Below are 19,272 nucleotides of genomic sequence, written 5' to 3' on the forward strand. Positions count from 1 at the left end.
TCTGTAAATATATGATATTATATCTAAGTACTAATATGTCTGTTCCAATTCAGACATCTGCCCAAGAAAAACATGAAAATACAGCTGTGTCCCTTTCTCTTCCTCTTTTTTGTTTGTTTGTTTTTTTTTAAATAGTTTCAGAATTGAAGAAGGTTTTTAGTTTACATCAACTAAATAGGTATCAAGTTTGGATTTATGGGATAGTAAATGAATGTGGTTGATGAAGCAATGTCAGTATGTGTCTGCAGACTTATATATACTATAATGGAAAATACGTTGATTCCATGTTCTCCGTTCGGAAACTGAACATTTTCTTCAATCAAGATTTTATACAGTTAGAATAGCATGCATGTGCCTGGTCTGTAACTTTAATTACATTGTTTATATAAATTATAGTTGCAGACATAAGTTAATTGAAAATAAAGGAGGGAGAAAATACATTGACTTAATGGGAGACTCTTGCAAACACATGTGCTGAGGGACGTTGCTTCTTAAAGGAATTTTTGCATTAAGACTTGAAAAGTCCACATGAAAAAATAGGCAGTGCTCCTGTAGGGCTGACTTGCAGGAGAGAGAGAGCTTGCACAGCCTACATAGACAAACCTAGGGCCTGATCCAAAGTCCTCTGAGGTCAGTGGAAAGACTCTTTTTGTTACCAATGGGCTCTGGATCAGAGTCCCCATTTTTTGACAGGACCTGACTATATGTAGTGTGTTTTATGAAGTGTTAAATGAGTCCTCATGGCCAGAAATGGAGGAGGAGGATTAGTTGTTGGGTACTGGTAACCTCCCTTTCCAGTACTGGGATACATGCGGGTCAGATCTTTTCCTTTGTGGACATACTTAAAAGAGGCTATGACAGACTATTTGGAGTATCAAACCACTTTGAGGCAGCAGCAAGAGCAGCTTCAGTCTCTATGGAAATTTTATAAAGAAGTGTTGACTCCTTTGCAGCTTTCTCTCTCCTCAGAAAAACAGAATCCCAAAAGGTTGAAAAAGCCAGTGAGAGGTTTTCAGAAAAGTATTACAACAGATGCTAAAATTCCATATTTTACAATTTTTTAAGGAAGGAAAGGGATAGGTTTTTATGGAGGGGGAAATCCCGGCGCTCTTGACTGGTTCTAAGATAAATACAGGTACTCCTCACTCAACAAAACAAGGTTAACCGGGACGACGTTCTTATGTCGCTGATCTATTAGAGAACATGCTCGTTTAAAGTCACGCAGGGTTCAGTTATAATGTTTGGCCGCCACCTGCTAGTAGGTAACTACTGTGACGTAATTGGACTCGCTTAACATCCTTTCGTTTACAGTCGCATTGTTCAAGAACATAACTATGATGTTAAGCGAGGAGTAGCTGTCACATAATAACTTGAAGTATGTATACCAGTAAAGAAGGGAGGATTATCACCATCTAATTCTAAACCATTTATTTCAGAAAGGCATTTTGAAACCCTGATAAAAGAATTGACTTTGGCTACTTTTGGCCCTCGGTAGAAAAGATCTCTACTGCTCATCTTCTCTTTTTTGTGCGTTTCCTAAAACCTATGACTTATTTCATCTCTTAATCAACCTTCTGCTTGGTGACAGTCAGAAGACACACGGCACTGGACTGAAACTGCATTTGTTTCTAGCTCTTTGAGCGGTAAAAAATGATTTTTCTGTCACCGCTGGTTTATGCTATTTTCAGATGAACAGTGGTAAATGGGGGGGCGGGGGGGGGAAGGAAAAAAGATTACACATTCTCTTCAGCACATGGCAAAGCAAATCAAGCCTCATAATTGTGGGACTCCCCACCATGTTTCCAATGAAATATTTATTGAGACCGATAAGCTTAACAGGGTGTAAAATAGCCTCCTTCACCTATTGCTGAGGTTCACTGCCACAGTCTGAAGAGTCACCTTGCTTCTGCAGCACATCTGTGCATTGCCTAAACAAGAGATGTATTAAAATGTGCTAAAAAGCATTAAGTTTCCCATGACAAAGACAAAGTGCCCAGCTATATCTTGACAACAAATCATGAATTTTCTGTGGCCACTTGGGCCAAGCAAGAGTTGTGGTGCTGTGGGAGTGGGGCTGTCACAGTGCAGCAGTGACAACTGTCATCTCATGCACACATGCCACGAAGTATTACTGGGACCAGTCAGCAGGGCTTGCAAAGGCTTTTGACGGTGAAATGGGGTAGAGTCTACTTCTAATAACTACACAGCTTACTGCTTAGCAAGTTCTGTTTTCTATTTTCCATTTTAATTAGGGACTAGTTTTCTCTTTGCCTATAAAATGGAAGCCTTATAATTATTTTCCTCCAAGCCCTTGTGAAGAACATGTTTATGCTGCTTTTAAGTATTTCAGCCGTGTGTGTGTGTGTGTGTACACATGCAAGGCGGAGATGGTAACACCACCTATTATAAAGGGTGGCCTGACCCTTCTTTTTAATGATCATCTATTTCTACGAGCTGTTAGGAAAAATAGGTTGCATGTGTTACAAAGTTTTGCCAGCATTTTATTTGATAACCTTTAGCATCCTATGGACTTGGTCTGACAGGTCTGGCCTGTGTGTCAGGTATGCGCCTTCTGCTTTTGCCAGGGGTAATGCTGGCCCTTTTTCAGAGCACCCACACCGGACATACAGAGACTTTTTCCTGTGCTTACGGTTGCACTCTGGATCCAGGTGACTTGGAGGAGAGAGCTGCCTGATTAGAAAGGAAAAGTGCTAGGCCGTGGGAGTAAAGGGAGTCTGGGAAGAAAGAGAAAGTAGAAGTGGGGAGTAGGGCTGAGGAAGTGAGTTTGCTGGGAGCCAGGGTACAGATGGGGAGGCTGGCTGGAAAAAGCAATGGGAGCAGGAAGCTGGGATCACAGATGACATTGGGTGAATCTACACATGCGCTTCATTGCAGTTGATTAATTAGCTCTGCAGTGCAGCATCATACATGTGTTTCAGTATTAGGGCACAGTAAGTGAATTAACTCCACTGTAGGATGGTACTGTCAGAGACAGTACTATCCTATGGCAAAGTAATTTACTCCACCAAAACGCATGTATAGATGATGATGAGGACTGGCTGGGGCACAAGGGTGCTAAAGTGCAGGGGCTGCCTGCTGCCTAGCCCTGCACTGTAGCACTCTTGAGCCCCGGCCTGCTACTTTGCCCACCGGCACCGCTACCTGGAGCCCAGGTATCTCCTGGGCTTCCTGCCAGCCTGGGGCTGCACCACCCTGGCTCTAAGTACTGCAAACCCGGGCGCGTGTGTAAATGCTGTACCAGGGAGCAGTTTTCTTTGTCACGAATTGTGTTGGAGTTTCCGTCACTTTAATGACACATGTAGATGCACCCACTGAGACTAAATGCAAGGCCTGTAGGACTATGAGTTAGTGGAGACTGTGAGTGTGGGTGGGAAGGAGTATTTGGGCCTGGGTACAAGCAAAAAATTGAAAGAGCCTGTAATGACTGGGTAAAAAAACATACTAGTGGTAAGAAATCAAGAGGTGAGTCCTGAAAATCAAGAGGGGGATTGGCTGGGAAGGAACTTCATGGCAATTGCAGCCTAGGTTTTAGTGACCAAAGTGTCAGAGGCTTAGGCCAGAAGTATATTACAAACTACCTTCACCCAACATTGTTATATATGCGATATGATTTTGTAGCACATCTGTACTGGCTATGCTAGGAAAGACACGACTGTATCTGCCCAAATGTCTACTTCCTGACATAGGTTTTTTAACTCAGCAAATAAACTGTACTAATACCACCACTTTGGCAGTATGAGTAGTATCAACATTAGGAAGGTGGGAGATCAGGAAGACTTTTTAAAATGTGACTTCTAGGCCTCCACTAGCCCATGTGTCATTTTAAAAGTTATTGCGTCTCAGTCGAGGTTCACCTAAATGCAGTTTAATATATATCCAGCTGAGGGACTGGCTAGCCCAGGAGGCTAGGATTGGCACACAGCCTTTTCCTCCTGAAGCTCCCCAGTTCCAGTCTAGCCAACAGTAGTAGTGACAGTGACTGAATACTGTTTCCATCTGACAGCTCTGTGGCTGCCCATATGGAATAAGTCATTTTAATTTTTAATGGATGGATGTTCATAGCACTAAACAACCACCCTTTCCACTAGTTAGTTCAGTTTCTGTGTACAAAACCTGATACAACGTCATGTTAGCTAAAAAGTATTCTTCTAGAGAGGAGCGTAAGCTACACAGACACTTGTGCTACCATTGTCCAGGGCACTGAAGATTTCATTCTCCCAGGTTGTTGGTTCTGGTCCCTTTTGCTAAACTGATGTTTCGGTTTCTTTTCTTTTTTTTCCTCAATGGAAAAGAGCCAAAAAGAGAGCTACATGATTTCCCCAGGCTGCCATTGTTTAGATGCAAGCGTGGTACTCTAATGCAGTGAGGACAAGAAGATGCTATGAAAATTAACACGATACTGTGTTTAAAGCAGCAGTTCCCTATCTGTGATATGGGTACCACCAGTGGTATGCATACAACCTGTCAATGGTACACATTAACAGATTTATTATAATGACTTTATATGGCAAAAATTTGCTGGTGGCACTTAAGGTTTAACTGACATACAAAAAACTAGAACTCTTGGTTCCAAAATTATGCCTTTTATTAGACCAACTGGGATTAACTGAAAGGTTTAGCTGAAAATATTTCTGGTGGTACTTAAGGTTGTACTGTGGTGCACACTCTATCAGAGTTTGGGAACTGCTGATTTAAAGGAAGTACACAGTGCATTTAAGTGGCACTTACGCATATAATAAATGTTGGGCAAGTGGCCCACAGTCCAAACAATGCACAAGATAATGTTTTTTTTAATTGAAAGAGTTATTACAGCTCCATTATTAAGTGTTTGCAAAGTAGGGAAAACATAGAAATAGAGTTTCCAAAGCTCCACTTCAGAGGCAGAGGTGCAAACCTGTGAACTGCATTTCAGTTTCTCTCATCTAGAATTCCAAAGTTCAGCTAAAAGCTGTTGAAATATGCATGTAATGTAGGGGAAAAAATGGTTTTCCAAACGGAAAGAGAAGGGAAGTTAGCTGCATCCAAACTTTATTCTGAAAAATAAATTAATGAAAAGCAGGAACACGAAGATTAAGGATGGGGTTTTCCAAACCACTAAATTTGGACCAGCCAGCTCCTGTTGAACTCAAAGGAATAGTTATTATGGACTTTGTTGGGAGCAGTGTTAAGCCAATGTGGAGTGCTGTTGACAGTCTCACCTTAAGAAGTTTAATATGTTGACTTCTGATGAGTAAAAAAAAACCAAAAAAAAACTTGAATGGAAACCAAGAATCTTAGTCAATGTGAATGACTTGGTGGTGAGATTCAGACAATTCTTTTTGTTTCTAAGGCATACATAGTAGTGGCGGTGGCAAGGAATATCTGCTTTGCATACTACTAACGTTTTTGAGGTCTGCTTAGTTTTAGATAAAATCCCTTCCTTCTCAGAACCATAGCCAAACTTCAGCTTTTAGAAGGCTTTCATTCTGTCTCATTGCATCTGTTGACTGTGCCCCAGTCACGTCATTAAAACAATGCATTTATTTTCTGTGTGAGTTGCTGTGAAGAGTGGTTAAGGCAACTTGGTACACTTTTAGAGCCCCACTCTAGGACTGTGAGGGCTGCCACCCTCCCCCCTGTAATTGGGTATTCGTCAAGTTTGGAAAAAGGGCGTGGGGAGTCTGCTCCACACCAGAATATTTTATATTGAATATACATTATATTTTTCAGTGTTGCCTTTAGTAGCTGTATCTTCACATTGACAGATCTCCTGTCCCCATTACACTCCACCCCATCCCCAGGGTAAATGCTGTAGCCCTTGTATTGGAAGAGTTCAATGGAGAAGTGTATGTACACAATTGTCTGTAGACCATTTTAAGACAAATTGTGGAAATGCATTTGGCAAAGCTTCTCTTACTAAATTAAAAGTAAGAGCCCAAATACAAAATACTTCTATCAGAAGCAGCTTTGGCACAGAAGAGAAAACACATCGCTATATAACATATTATTCAAATAAAAAAACCTAGGCTGCCTTCTGGGTACTCTTAATTGTTGTCTTGGGACCTTTGGGGTTATTGAAAGCCAAATAAGCATACCATATGTCTACCAGCACCTTTTTCATGTGGAGTCCAAGCCCAATTTTTAAAAAAACTTTTTGCGGTTTTGTAATCTTGCATGTTCAGTAGAATTTTGCTCTAAAATGGAATGGTGAACATTTCCCAGTCAAATTGCCTAGGTGTTAGCCTATGATACTTTGATGAGGAAATGGAAGTGTCCCAATATTCTTCTTAGACAGTTTTAGGCAGACTTTAATCCCTCATTATTTCAGTAATAAATAATGTCCTCACTGTCCCTGCTTAAATTAAGGGGGGGGGGGGATTTCAAGGGAACAAAGGGCAATTAGGTGTCCACATCCCACTCTCTCCATAAAGGTTTGGAAATAACTTCCGTTTTTGCAGCTGAAAATCTCCTTAAATGCTCATTGTGTAAACCCTTACTGGTAGCACGCTGGTTGTTTTTGTGGGTTTGTACATGATTTACTATGCAGAATAGTGTCTGTAGCATCATGTTCTCACATTCCAGAATAACAAATCTGTTTTTCTTACTTTTTTCCCAGCCTGTAGGAGAAATAGCTCAACTAGTTCAAGGTTTTTGTTTGTTTCAGTGTGTGCATGGTGGCGGGGGGAGAGAAAAGGAGGGAGGGAATGAGAGAGACTTGATGCGAAGAACCTATTAAGAAGAAAGCTAAATTGAAAAGATGAAGGGTGAAATCCTGTCTGTATTGAAGTAAATGGCAAAATTCCCATCAATTTCAATGGGGCCAAGATTTCACCCTAGGTTTTGCAAGCCAATGAGGGCAGTAATTCAGCTGCCATCCCAGGAGAATCTAATATTTTGGCTAGCAAATGAAGAGGCCTGGATTCCTTCCTCTCTTTTTTGAACCAATATAAATCAGTAATAAACCCATGGAAGGCAGTAATTACTGTATTTAGGGCATCCCCCCTATTAGATTCTTTCTGTGGAAAATTATACATTTGTTATGATTTTCCATGCATAGACTCTAATTACTGGGGAGTTGTCTTAAATTCAACACCCTGTGCCACTGCAGTGGGGAAACCAACAGCAGGGCAGCAAGCACTGCAGAAAGCAGTGATAGAGGGGGCAGGTAACCGGCTTTGTCACCCCTTCCCCCAACCTGTCCCCATGCTGCTTGTCCTCCCCAGTGACTGTGCTCCCCAACATTTACTCCCCCCCACCCCTTCCACCCCCCAGTGCCTACCCTCCCCTTGCCTGCCATCTCCTATGTTGCTTACCCTATGTGGCAGCTCTGGCCTGGGGCACAGAGCATACAGTAGCTTTGGCCCTTGGAAGGCAGCAGTGGTGGCAGCAGCTCCACCCCCCACTGTACCGTGTGATCTCTTCCCCTGCACCATGCAATCTCCACTGGAGCCAAAGCTGCTGCAGCTGCCTTCCCTGGGTCGTACTTGAATCCAAGATAAGGTTTCTTTTCCCAGATGCTGAACAGGGAAAAAAACTCTCATCTTGGATTCCAGTAAATGTGGTAACACAGATGATGCCATAGAAGGGTTGAGGGCTGGGGCAAAATTCTTCCCTTTGCTCTCCTGGGGTAGATCATTGTTGCCCGTTGTGTTTGTTTCATAATAGAAGCTCTGCAAGTGAAATGAGTGCAGTCTGTTTGCAGTAGAGAATGAAGGGTTAGAAATAGGACTCAGTATTCAGCTTGTCTCTTTGAAATCAGCTAATTGACTGTAGAACAACTTTTGGTTTAATTCACATAATATACTGGGAACACTGTTAGCGTTTTTTAAAAAAACAAAGCGGTTGTTTGTTCATTAGGGACTATATATTTTATCAATTTCAGCTAGGTAATTTGACTCTACTGGCAGTTACAATAGGAGCTACAATCCTTCTAAGCCCTTGATGGAAGACTGGCAGAGGCATCAAAGGCAACCAAACAGAACTGTACCTTTAAAAACTAGGTGGATGTCACTTTTGCAAGATAAGGTAGCTCTGATTTCTGGGGTTGCAGTGTGCTGAGCTGTTTTGCAGTGGAATGGGAAGGATCAAATAGTAACTAGCTTGTGCATATCCAGTTAGGGAGTGATAGTTTTGTAATTTTGGAAACTTCCTGAAAACTCAAAGGCCAAAGCAAATAGTTTCCTAATGTTACATTGTGAAGGAATATGTATCGTTTGTAAATTGTAAATCATTATTACATCTTCCCCTTTTTCCATCTTCCATCTTTTTCCTCTGATGTTTTTGAGGGGGTGCTAGAAAGTCTTTAGTGCTCAAACACTTGTGAATAGTCAGAGGTCACTTTGCAGTTTACTACGTTATCAGCTTGAGTGTCATATACACATCTGATGCTGGTCTAACTATATGCCAGTGAAATGTGCACAAGAAAGAAAGAAATAAAGCAGATGGATATGGCATGAAAGATGTTTTTATGTTTTAGCTGATGAACCTCTCAAAACACAAAGGCTGGGGGACAGAAGTTACATATAAACCGGTTTAAGTGATCAGAAATTGGTTTCAACCTGTAGCAGAATAGCAGCTCAGTGCACATAAACCAGTTTCAAAATGGCTGAAACTGGATTAAGATAAACCTGGTTGAATGTAGATCAGACTAACTGATTTAGCTCAAACCAGTTTATGAAACCGCTGTCCCAGACCCCTTCCTGGTTTAAGTTCAATCAGTTCCCTAGCATCCCAGCATTTTGCAGCACTGGGCTGGGCTGTGCTGTCTGCTTCAGAGATCAGGGCTCGCCTCACTTCTCCGCTCCTTTAGCTGAAGCAGTGAGGGCTGGCTTGGCCTCACTGGCTGGCTCACTGCTCCCCCTTCCCCCTCCCTGGCAAACTCTGGCTTGGGTCTAGGGCCAGGGAGGGGGAGATTAAATTTCCCTTCCCTTGAGTACAGAGTTGCCTTGCCCTGTTAAACTTACTGCTGGCCGTGACTGCGGAATACAAATCCCAGAAGCACTTGGAAGCAGGAAGAGGAAGTGATGAACAACCCTGCAGAGTCCTGCTGCTGTGATTGTTGACAGCAAATCCCAGAGACCTTGGGGGCAGCAGGAAGAGGAAGCGAACACACAGCCCATGTTGGCTATGTGCTAGAGAGCCATGCTGTAGCACTTTCTGGCTTGAGCCACTGCAGACATGATTCAGGAAATGCAGCCGCAAGTTAATGTCTGTTCATTTCCTTATTCGTTCAATCATTGAAGCTTATACTAACCTGCAAAGACTGAACTGATTCAGCCTCCAGCTTTTTGACTGTCTGTACTTAGCCAAAGGGTCTGATACCAGTCTCACAACAGTGTAAATCATCAGGCACAGAATTCTTGACTAGTCTGATCCATGTTTGAAGGAGGGCAGGTGTTTTGCAGATGTGACAGATTCTCTAGGGACTGTCAGTAGTCACCAGACCATAACTTTAGAATGGCACTTCAGTGGTTACTAGTTTGAATTTGCAGCCTTTAAAAAAATATTCATAGGCATGTTGTAAACCTTCCTGTTTTGCTGCCCACACAAGATAGGATTATCTTTTGGTCACCGTAAATTTTTTCACCCCTTTTGTGCTATGGCCCAGAGCAGGCCCTTCAGGCTGTAGAATGGGATGTTCCTGTATGGACTCAGGAGAGGCATTTGCACAGTAATGAGTATGTAGAGCTCTTTTCATTTCTGCAATTTACTTTTGTATGTAGTTGTTTTGTTACAATTGGGGAGTGGGATGGGGAGAGAGAACCAATAGATTCTACAAAACTAACTGCTCAAACACTTTTAAAACCAACATTGTTGAACAAATATGGGAATGGAACAGAAGCTGGGAACAAAAGTGAATTACATCAGTTTTGCAATAAAGCTTTCATGTCTCTACATGAACTTTGCTGTACAAGGAAAAAGTCCCTGGTTTGTTTTTTTTCCCGGAGATGTCTTTGGCAAAGACAAGTATATTACAGATAACACTTTTACATTCTGTACTGTAACTTACATTCCAGCTAATTTCACATTTTGTTTAAAAATGAGGCCTTTATTCACCATGTATTGAACTGATGTGAAGCAGGTTTTTTTGCTGATAACATTCTTTCCAGGAAATAGAATATCTATGGCTCCCGCATTCTTATTTGGACCATCAGTTTTTGGTTAGAGTTGGTTCAATCTGGAACACGAAACCATAGACTCTCCAAATCAAAGGGAGTTCCAGTTCCATACTTAAGCGTTTGGGTCTGTTTGCACTGTGGTTTTAAACTAGCACACCAGATCCAAACAATCATACATTTTGAGTAAATATGAATTTGTATGCATGGTATGAGACTCTTCACTTTTGATGCATGTCATTTTTAAAAAAAAAGAAAAAAAATGTCAGGCTATTTTTTAAAACAATTTCATAATTTAAATATAATCATTTTGTTAAGTCTAGAACAGAAACATAAGTTGAAAAGTATGTCTTAGTGAATTTTACCCAGTACCTGATGCACCAATTTATTTCACAAGTTCAGATTTGCAAATTGCTTGGTTACGTGGTATTAATTTTAATTGGATATTTTGCTGAGTAGAGAGTCTTTTGAAGTTTAATTCTTCAAGGGCAAAAATACATATTGCAAATCAGAGATCTATGGTTTGGACTAGAATAAAGAATTTTCTCCAAAGCTAGAATATTTTATAACTTGCAAATTTCAGTAAATTATAGAATGGGTTCAGACTTGTTCTCTTGCTTCTCTACAGAACTGACATCTGGCACAAAATGCTTTGAGATTCCATATTGCTGAACAGGGATAACTGCACAAGCAGTAAATTTTGCTTGTTACAGCAAGTGCACAGCACCAAGTGTCAAAGCTGATGTGTTTCCGCCAAGACTTTCAAAGATAAATTGTGTTGCCATGTTTGAAAGTTATCCAGATGCTGTTAAACCACCCAGTGGCTTTATAGCTGTGCTACTATAAATTAATCAAGTTCACCTCACTGAAGGAAAAAAAGGAATTTTCAGTCAGTTTGCCTGATTTACTGAATTTCACACGGTTAATTTAAGCCAAATAAAGAGTGTGATCAAATCCCATAGAAGTGAATGGGAGTCTTTCCACTGACTTCAATGGACTTTCAGTCAGGCCGGAAATAAATAGTAAAGGATAACGCAGAACTTGCTTACGTTTTAAGATGTTTTTCAGACATTTCTTTTAAAGCCAAACCCTATTGGTGGTTTGAGAAACCTCTCACTAACTAGTCAAACTCAGTCAAGCACGTAGTTACTTGTCCCTTGCCAACATCTGCACCTATCCAAATTTGTCAGAAGACTAGTACATGTATCCTGCCAATTGCAACATTTGTTCCCTTTATTTTGCATTTGCCAGATACAATATAATACAATGATTTGTTCTGTTTGCTTGCTTTAAAAGTCCTACTACATTGAAATCCCATATGTAAAGCAACAAGCACTGCTTAACTGAGCATGGCATGCATTTTTGTTATAGGGCTCATTGAAACCTAGGTCAGGAAGTCTTAATACATTCCTGAGAGACAGGATGCCTCTAGGGAACTCTAATGGGAAATGGATCTTCTTGTCTCTGAGATGTACTAAGTTAGTGGTTAAATTATGATGACTGGAGAACTTCCTAAAATGAGCCAGTTGTGTTGAAACCTGTCCTGGCTGTCTCCGTAGAGAAATGAGAGACTTAAAGGTTTGATCCACCTTTTGAAATCAAAGTGTTATTTACGTTGACTTCTGTGAGTACGGTGTTGGGTCCTGCAGGAGGATAACAATAAAATATTCCTATACCTAGTTCAGGGTAGTATCAGTAGTTTCAGTGCTGCTGTGGTGCTTTTACACCAATTTACTGTTTATATGGCAAATATCATCTGTCTCCAGGATTGTCAATCAGGTAACTCTAAGCAATGAAAATTCTTTTTATTTCTTTTTCAAGCAATGAAAAGCAAGCACTCTAAGCAATGAAAAATCTTTTTAATTCCTTTTCAATCAAAAAGGAGGTACCACTGCATTTATGCAGATATATAAATGTTGTCATCCTTTCTGGGTCTCCATACGAGTCTTGGTAGAATTTACACTTACAGAGGTTGGTAAAAACTTTTAGAAAAGCGTGTGTGAATACAGTAGCTTGTGGTACAGTACTTAAAAGATCTGTTCATCAGGAAGAGCTATCTAAAAGTGTTCAGAAAAGCATGTAACATCTCTTAATGGTAAAAAGCAAACTGTACAATTAACAAAATCCCATAGGTTAAAGTATTTTGATAGTTTGATTTGTTCCACAATCTCATTTCTCAAAATCTGAAGCATTTTGAATTGGCTTTGAGCAATCAGCAGCTGACGTTACTGGAAACCAGTCCCATATTTTTCTTAGATAGTTTTAGTTTCTTTCATTATATTCTAAAATCTCACTAGTACTGGAGGTGCCAGAACAAACGAAATAAGGAATGCATTTTCTTTAATCAAAAGGCATGAGCTTGCATCTGTTTTCATATGGTTATTTTCCCATATGCCAGCAAATAGATTGTAGAACACCACACCCCTCTCCTGTCATTACAGACCAGTTGAGATGCATAATGTTGCAGTATCAACCACTTGAAGGTCCATTAGAAACAGACCTCAATACACACTTGCACAAAAATACTTGATTCCAGGAATCAGTCAATCTCTTGTTCTCTCTCTCTCTCTTCCTTTCCACCTGCCCCCAGCGTTGTCTGGGTTAGTGGCATACAGTAAATAGCTATGGCTGGAGCAGGATCATAGCAGAGACTAACTGTGCAAATTAATATCTTTCTGAAGCTTAAGTAAAAGGGGGAAAGTAATTTTGTTTCCTATATTAGCAAAGAAAACCATGGCCACCACAGTAGTTCTTCACTTTTTGTATAGCCATTTCATGTCTCCTTAGCAATTTACTGTTGTGCTGTTATTGTATAGGTGCATAAACGTCTGCCAGCAAGTTTTGATTTAATTGCTGTGTGCTGAAGCTTAGCACATGCACCTTCTATTGCACTTTTGTGTGCACTAGATGCATGATTTCATATTATAAACTAAAGAATTTTTAGGAAACATCATTTTACACATCCTGGTCATGAGAGTAGGGAAAGAAATAGTATATTATTAGGGTTTTTGGTATACTAGGCTTATTCATTTGTAACCTCATTAAAAGACTGAAGTGGGATGTTCTCTTCAAAATTTGTATATAGGTGCTTTGAAGCAAAAGCAAATAAATATAACCACAATTGAATCATGCTTATACACTAGTAAGTAATGGGAATGACTTACTGTTTGAATCAACTAGCAATAAAATGGTCAGTAGATTAGGGTTTCATTCCTCCAGTTACAGAAAGAAGGGATGTCTTCAGCCATTGAACAAGGCTCAGGGACTGATATTAACCATCACTCTGCACTTCTGTTGGCCTTGATTATGCAAATGGCATTGCCATTAAACTTCGAGCAACAGTTCATATACTGCTGTAGACAGTAGAACCTGTTTGATCTCCTTTTCATTATGCAGACTTTCCTCAAAGGATGGCAGTTCTGAAAGCAGCAGCTTCCCTTCAGAGCTGGCATCAGCCTTGACCCTTAATTTGATGTGTAGATTGTCTCGAAGGTCAGTATTGCAGCCACTATTATAGATATAGCCTGAAAAAAAATAATATTTCTTCATTAATTTTTTCTTTGTTACAGTAGCACAAATTAAATTGCAACTTATAGTGTCTTAAAGCCACAAGGTACCATTATGATCATCCTGCATAAAACAAACTTCGCCCAGTAAATTCTGTATTTTTTAGAAATCTACCTATTCTTTAAATCAGGACAGCAAGTCATAGAGAATTCACCATGTCTCCATGTAAGTAGTGCTAACTTTGCTTCTAAAAGTTGGTCTTATTTCTAGACTAAAGAGCTCTCTGCTGTTGGATCTCATTATACTGCCCACTTCTTTTATTAGTTAAGAGCTGGCTACTGTACAAAACCTCTTTTTCATGTATGTACTGATAGACTATGACTAAGGAAACTTTCAGCCTTCTCTTGGATAAACTGTGACTCAATCTTCGCAACCCTAGAGGTTCAAAACTCTTGAGTTCAAGCCTCAAAAATACTGATTAAAAAATAATTAAAAGGGTTATTTTTTTGGCTACTTTCTGATTTATTTTAACTTCCTCCCTGTCCCATCCCCAGTATGGGAGAGACGCTGTTAGTATTGCCTATTTTCCAAAACTCATCCTGCTCCAAGAGCTCTCTCATTGTTGGTTCCACACCTAGCTGTTCTGCCCTCCCAACCTCCAAATCCATCCTATTACCCCACAGCAATTCTGCCCTCATCAGCCTCCTTGTCAGTTCTGCCTCACCACAGTTCCTTGAGATTCTTCACCTTGTTCCTGAGCGGGGTTGCAGGTAGAAGTGAAGAGGGGGAAGGCAAGAAAATGGAGGTGCTTTTGGGGGCTGGATATTTGCTGTTCCCACTCCCCTTCTCTGGGAACTGTCCGGGGTTGGCTTAAGGCAGGGTTTTTCAAACTTTTTTGGTCTGTGTACCCCCAGCAGCCAGTGGAGAAGTGGGGAGTCCCCCAGCAGCCAAGTGAACAGGGGTGGGGGGTCCCCTGGTGGCTGATCAACAATGGAGGTTGGCGGGGGCCTGCACAGCATTCAGCAGCAAAACCAGAAGTGCTGGTGGTGCGCAGTGGCGCAACTAGAAGTTTAGTGGTTTCTCTGTACCGCTGCCATGTACCTCCTGGGGCATTCCCAAGTACCCCCAGGGATACTCGTACCACTTATGGACAACCCCTGGCTTGAGGGATGTGGAAGAAGAAAGCTCTGCCCTCTGGACTCTAATTGGCTGTTGTACCATTGGACGTGGGCAAGTGGGGCAGGCACCCAAAGAGGTGTCCTTCCACCAGGCCTGGCTGGAATTTGCTAGAGACTTGGAGCTTCCCATTTCATGAGACAGGCTCCAGTTCTGGTCAAAATCACATCACTCACAAGAGAACACCAGACCAGGACTAGAAGTCTACACTACACAGTTTTGTTGGTATACCTATAAATCGTGCCCCCACCTGACTTAGCTAAGCCAGCAAAACTCCTGGGGTAGATACAGATATGCCAACACAAGAGTGCTTTTGTTGGCATGGATTATGTGATTTGCAGTGTTGGGGTAACTATAACAGCATAAAAACTTCTATCAGCATATGCTGCAACTACACTAGCTCTGCTTTACAGAGATATGCTTTTAGCCTAGACAAGCCCAGTCTTCTAACAGCAGTCTCATGAAAAATATCTACAGGAGTATCCCATGTGCCTACTTTGATATTTCACAGCTTATGCACCCAAGCAGTGTGTTTTCTGTTTAACTAAAGCATTGACTGGGGGCTTGCATTCAGTTGGTTATTCACTATTATCTTCAAGTCCTTTTCAGTGTTAATAATTTTTGAGGTACGATCTTCCAAGTTCAACGTGTGACCCATATTATATTCTCTGTTCCTCGATGCATGACTTCACCTTTGGCTGTATTAAAATGGATGTGGTTCATCTGAGTTCATCTTGCCAAACTATCCATATCAGTCCATATAGCCAAACTGTCCTCCTCCAGCAGTCATTTTATGTTTTTCTCCGGATGATTATTGAAAGTGTTGAATGTCATTGTCCCAAAAACAGATATTTCTAAGGGACCCAACTAATAACACCTCTCACAAGATGATGACTCGCCCTTTTCTTTTTTATCCTGGGTCACCCTGTTAACCATAAAACTGTTGGGTGTGGCTCACCACCACATCAACATTTTGCATTTAAAAGTAACAATTCAATGTTTGTATTGTATTTAAAAATACAATATAAAAGCATACAATACCATACAACTTTACTTTTGTGTGGTGCATTAAAAATGAAAAAAAATGCTATTATCAACAAACTGTACAGGGTCAAGTTCACACTGCGGTATTACCCCAATCCATGCTAATGAGAGAGCAAAATTTAAGCATTGATCCAATTTCCATTGAACTCATTGGAAAGACTGCTGGTGACTTCCGTGGGTGTTGTTTTGGGCCCTTTGTTTGTAAAATAAACCAAACATATTTGTACTGGGAGGGAAAAAAAGGAAGAATAAGAACGTAAAGAAATTCTACTGGCTGGTACTTGAAAACAAACAGAGAGTCGGACTGTAAGGCTTTGTTAACTACTGTAAGAACTGTTATATCTTTGCCTTGAAGAGACCCTCCTGGTTCTGTATAACTATCTCCCACATTTTGCTTGAAGCCACAAAGGCAACTTAAAATTAGATCTAGCTGAAAATATTACTCTCGCACAAGCAAATATAAATAAGAAAGCATCTGGGAAAGTTTTCCTTTTAATATGTATTCTTTTTCTCCACTGTGGTGGGTTGGTTTTGGAGTTGGTTTCTTGCAATTACAATTCCTAAGTAGTTTTTAAGAGCTGTCATTGTTTTTCCATATTATGTTTGAACATCTGAATTAATCTCAGTGGTTGCAGTACTTCAAACCACACTATTTGAAAGTAGACATAAAGCAATCATGTTAGGATATTTTTTGTGATGTTTTAAATTATAGGATTTGAATTTGTGCTAAGATACTGGTTTGGTTCTGCTGTGGCAGTGTTTTCATTACCCAAATGCTGTTGTCATTACAGTCCTACTAAAATGAAACTTATTTATTTAGGTGGCATTTGTATTTGTAACCACTTTTCTCAAGGGAGAACATCTGCTATAGTCTGATCAGTATTTGCACTCTTGGTATTTTTTTTCCTACTCCTTTCATTCGTTTCTGAAACTTCTGAGATCAAATTATAGCAATTTTGTTTGTGGTAACATGGGGGTTTTTTTTCCCACTGAAAGTCTTAGGCTGAAATTCAGTATGAAAAAATACAGTGCAGAAATACAGAAACTTGCCCTATCCCTAGGACAGCTGCTAGATACTTAAAAAACATTGGTTGTACATAAGTAACCAGTTAAATAAACTGTACCATCTTCACAGCCCTCCTTTCTAACCTGAAATCCCAAGACTGCCTTTACAGCACAGCATCATGTGCCTCTCACTTTGTCAAGGATCACATTGTTCCCCTTGTCAGATCTCCCACTGTACTTCCTTTATAACATTAATGTTAATATTTTGATCACCTTACTGGCAGAAGCTTGGAACAGCGCATTCCTGGTTTCTACAGGAAAGTACTGCCAGGCTTGATGGGTTATATTTTCATGTGGGTCTCTCCAGAAAGACCAGCTTTCAGGTTGTTTGAAAACATAGCCCATATTTAGGGTCAGTCTGTATTTGGCTCACATGCAGGTGCAAAGAGTTGAAAGTGTGAGGGTGCCATAGTAGGAGGAGCTTTGAGTTCCTGTATGGACCAGTGTCCTTATGCTCCCCTGCCTATGAGTACAGCTGCATTCATGTATTTAAATAGATTGCACATCTTCGAAGGTAAGAGGAATAGAGGTGTATGGTATGGAGAGGACTGTCCTTTCTTCTGCACAGACACATGCACACAGGCCAGTTTTGGTGTGCCCACTAATGGAAGAACAGGGACTTACGCACTGCCCCATGTATATCAGATCTATGGTCCCTCTTTGTGCTGTCCCTCAAGCAGCAAAGTTTCCGACTCCCTCCTGCACAGAAAAGTGCCTAAGTTTTCACAGCCCAACGCTTGGTTTGAGCTGGTTACTGCAGTGTCTTGTCAAAGCAGGATAGCAGTGCAAATGTTACCACACTATGGGAGTCATAACACTATTCTGACAAGATTTCCCTGACTACTCCCAGGACAGATCGTAAAATGTGTTGATTTCTGGGGCAGTGGGGTTTGGTTTGGTTGGGGTTTTTTTAAGGTGTCAGAAAACACGGACCTTCCATTTCTCAGATTAGACCAGCAATGTACATTCACTTGTTCTTTTCTAAGTACAGGTGCTTGAAGAGGATCTTTGTTTTCACTGTTGCCTTTTCACTGTTGTGAAAATGAATAAAGTCTTGTTACATGGGACTTTAAAACTGGACAGAACAGCAGGAAATGGATCAAATCACCCTTTGAAAGGGGCAAAAGAGATGATCTTTTTGCCTTTCTCTCTGGAGATAGCAGTTCCCAGTCATACAGTGTAGAGAAATACAGTGTCATGTCATAGCTCACTAACCAGATAAGCTATATGGCTGGATACTATGATTAAGCATTGTCTTTGCTGCTGTTTGTACTGGTAATGTGATACTACCTGCTCTTTCCACTTCACAACAACATATTGATTCCATGTACTGTGGGGTGGGCCTTTGCAATGAAAGAAAAAACAAATTGGGGGTTCCTCCCATCTTTTATTTTATTTTTTTAACCCATTCACTGGTGTGTTGGATGTATCCTGTTCCCTGAATATCTTGTTCTACTGCACCCCCATTGTTCTTTTTAGCAATAAGAGCTATTCCCTCTCTATTGCGCTATCACTGATTTCACTGTGGGCACTTAAAAAAAAAAAAAATTGAAAGCTGTCATTTGTACCTGTCTCCAACTGAGCTGTGCTTCCTTGGGAACTTATCCAACCCCATAATGCCAGCTGACATTGCTTCTTCCATTTAACTGTTGTACAGCCAGTAGCAAACAATGCATGCACTCATTTCAGCTATGGGAACTCTCCCATCTTAAAAGTGAAGTGTGGCGAGCAGAGGTCAGGCCACAGGCTGAGAGCATCTGTGTGGCCTTGTATAGTCCTAATGTGAAACAGAACTTCAAAAGTGTTTTTTGCTTTATCCTTTCCACAAGACTTAGATTTGGGTATGTGGGTGTGTGGATTTGGCTCCTTGTTTTCAGTTGCTTGCTGCTTTCTAAATAATTTTCCTTTTCTACAGGGATCCACTAAGCCTAAAGATGATTTTTTCCCCCCACTTATAATTTAATCAGTGGTTTGGAGTGGTATGAAGATGAGGGATTATTCTTGCCATGCTGTTCTATAGAAACTGCTGTAACTTGCCTTATATGCCAGATCAAAAGCCTATTAAAAGTCGTTTCATTGACCTCAGTGGGCTGTGGGTCAGGCCCTGTGTGTGAAACTTTGGCGCCATTGGAGTCTGTGGGAGTTTTGCTGCTGACTTCACTGGAGCCAGGATTTCACCCTATGCATGTTGCTCAAATACAGCCAAAAATTTAAATCTGTACAATATTTTGTCTTCTGGGTGGAGCAGGTTTTGGACCAATATGCATATAAACCTAAAACAAAAAAACACATTCATATTTTTTCTTGTTTTTTAAAGGATGGCACTAGTTTTAAAAGAGGGCTGTCTCAGTCTGGCCTCCTTTTT

General features: G+C 40.7%; 1 protein-coding gene and 1 long non-coding RNA gene across 2 annotated transcripts in view; one reads left to right on the forward strand and one right to left on the reverse strand.

Moving 5' to 3' along the window:
* The window catches only part of EGFR (epidermal growth factor receptor), a 235,064-nt gene that overhangs the window by 127,895 nt on the left and 87,897 nt on the right, over positions 1–19,272 (forward strand). The window lies entirely within an intron of this gene.
* Positions 1–19,272, reverse strand: part of LOC132250866 (uncharacterized) — a 52,199-nt gene that overhangs the window by 17,395 nt on the left and 15,532 nt on the right. Inside the window, exon 2 of the long non-coding RNA XR_009462528.1 lies at positions 13,280–13,639. This is a non-coding gene — a long non-coding RNA (uncharacterized LOC132250866). The remainder of the gene's footprint in view (positions 1–13,279; positions 13,640–19,272) is intronic.

This window comes from Alligator mississippiensis, chromosome 5 (assembly GCF_030867095.1).
Source record: "Alligator mississippiensis isolate rAllMis1 chromosome 5, rAllMis1, whole genome shotgun sequence".
Classification (NCBI taxonomy): domain Eukaryota; kingdom Metazoa; phylum Chordata; order Crocodylia; family Alligatoridae; genus Alligator; species Alligator mississippiensis.